Raw genomic sequence first — 3,157 nt, forward strand, 5'->3', positions numbered from 1 at the left:
GAAATAGAACAAGCAATCATGAAATTCATCTGGAAGCATAAGAAACCCAGAATAGCTAAAGCAATCCTTCACAGGAAAAATGAAGCTGGAGGTATCGCAATACCAGAATTTCAACTATACTACAAAGCAATAGTAACAAAAACGGCATGGTATTGGTACCAAAATAGACAGGTAGATCAATGGTACAGAATAGAGGACACGGACACAAACCCAAATAAATACAATTTTCTCATACTAGATAAAGGTGCCAAAGATATGCAATGGAGAAAAATTGCCTCTTCAACAAACGGTGCTGGGAAAAGGGCAAATCCATATGCAACAGAATGAAACTAAACCCATATCTCTCACCGTGCATGAAACTAAACTCAAAATGGATTAAGGACCTTGGAATCAGACCAGAGACCTTGCATCTTATGGAAGAAAAAGTAGATACAGATCTTCAACATGTTGGCTTAGGACGAGACTTCCTCAACATGACTCCCATAGCACAAGAAATAAAAGCAAGAATCAACAACTGGGATAGATTCAAACTAAAAAGCTTTCTCTCAGCAAAGGAAACTATCAGCAATGCGAAGAAAGAGCCTACAGTGTAGGAGAAAATCTTTGCCAATCATACTTCAGATAGAGCACTAATCTCCAGAATCTATAAAGAACTCAAAAAACTCTACACCAAGAATGCAAATAACCCAACGACAAATGGGCTAAGGAAATGAACAGACACTTCACAGAAGAAGACCTACAAGCAATCAACAAACATATGGAAAAATGTTCAACATCTCTAGTAATAAGAGAAATGCAAATCAAAACCACCCTAAGATTCCATCTCACCCCAATTAGAATGGCGATTATCAAGAATACAAGCAACAACAGGTGTTGGCGAGGATGTGGGGAAAAAGGTACACTCATACATTGCTGGTGGGGTTGCAAATTAGTGCAGCCACTCTGGAAAGCAGTATGCAGATTCCTTAGAAAACTTGGAATAGACCCATCATTTGACCCAGCTATCCCACTCCTTGACCTATACCCAAAGGACTTAAAATCAGCATACTACAGAGATACAGCCACATCAATGTTCATTGCTGCTCAATTCACCATAGCCAGATTGTGGAACCAACCTAGATGCCCTTCAGTTGATGAATGGATAAAGAAACTGTGGCATATATATATATATACAATGGAATATTACTCAGCCATAAAGAATGATAAAATTATGGCATTTGCAGGCAAATGGATGAAATTGGAGAATATCATGCTAAGTGAGATAAGCCAATCTCAAAAAACCAAAGGAAGAATGATCTCACTGATAAGTGGATGATGACACATAATGGGGCATGGGAGGAGTTACTTTTAGGGTTAGAGTTAGGGTTAGGGAGGAGGGCAAGGATGAGGGAAGGTGGACTGTATAGAGCGAAAAAGGGGTGAGAGGGGTGGGAGGGGTGGGAGGAAGGGAAAAAATAACAGAATGAATCAACCAACATTACCCTATGTGAATTTATGATTACACAAATGGTATGCCTTGACTGCATGTACAAACAGAGAAACAACATGCATCCCATTTGTTTACAGTAAAAAAAAAATAAAAAAAGAAACCATACATCTCAATAACACAATGAACAATTTAGAATTAACTAACATATATAGAATATACCATTCAACAAAGAACGAATACACTTTCTTCTCAGCAGCACATGGATCTTTCTCTGAAATAGACCATATTTTATGCCACAAAGCTACTGTTAGCAAATACAAGAATATAGAGATACTATATTGTACTCTATCAGATCATAATGGATTGAAATTAGAAATAAATGACAGAATAAAAAAAAGAAACTTCTCCAATACCTGGAGATTAAATAATACACTATTATATGATGAATGGATAACAGAAGACATCAGGAGGGAAATAAAAAAATTCTTAGAAGTAAATGAGAACAAAGACACATCATATCAAAATCTCTGGGACACTATGAAAGCAGTACTTAGAGGAAAATTTATTTCATGGGGCGCATTCAACAAAAGAAGTAAAATTCAACAAATAAAAGACTTAACACTACAGCTCAAAGCCCTAGAAAAAGAAGAGCAGACCAACACCAAAAGTAGTAGAAGACAGGAAATAGTTAAACTCAGAGCTTTAATCAACAAAATTGAAACAAAAGAAACAATACAAAAAATTGACAAAATAAATAGTTGGTTCTTTGAAAAAATAAACAAAATTGATAAACCCTTAGCCACACTAACAAAGAGAAAGAGGGAGAAAACTCAAATTACTAAAATTCGGAATGAACAAGGAAATATCGCAACAGACACGAGTGAAATACAAAACATAATTAGAAGCTATTTTGAAAATCTATACTCCAACAAAACAGAAAACCCCGAAGACATCAACTAGTTTCTAGAGACATATGAATTACCTAAACTGAACGAGGAGGATATAACAACTTAAATAAATCAATTTCAAGCCATGAAATAGAAGAGGTCATCCAAAGCCTATCAACAAAGAAAAGTCCGGGACGAGATGGGTTCTCAGTCGAGTTCTACAAAACCTTTAAAAAAGAGCTCATTCCAGTACTCCTCAAAGTATTCCATGAAATAGAAGAGGAGGGAATCCTCCCAAACTCGTTCTATGAAGCCAATATCACCCTGATACCTGAACCAGACAGAGACACATTGAGGAAAGAAAATTTCAGACCAATATCCTTAATGAACATTAACGCAAAAACTCCCAACAAAATTTTAGCAAATCACATACAAAAACATATTAAAATGATAGTGCACCATGATCAAGTGGGTTTTAACCCAGGGATGCAAGGTTAGCTCAACATCCGGAAATCAATAAATGTCATTCACCATATCAATAGACTTAAAGTCAAGAATCACATGATTATTTCAATAGATGCAGAAAAAGCCTTCGATAAAATACAGCATCCCCTCATGCTCAAAACACTAGAAAAAATTGGGGTAGTGGGAACATTCCTTAACATTATAAAGGCCATCTATGCTAAGCCAATGGCCAATATCATTCTAAATGGTGAAAAACTGAAAGCGTTCCCCCTAAAAACTGGAACAAGGCAGAGATGCCCTCTGTCACCACTCCTATTCAACATCGTTCTTGAGACTCTAGCCAGAGCAATTAGACAGACCAAAGAAATTAAAGGGA

This window comes from Sciurus carolinensis, chromosome X, assembly GCF_902686445.1.
Source record: "Sciurus carolinensis chromosome X, mSciCar1.2, whole genome shotgun sequence".
NCBI lineage: Eukaryota > Metazoa > Chordata > Mammalia > Rodentia > Sciuridae > Sciurus > Sciurus carolinensis.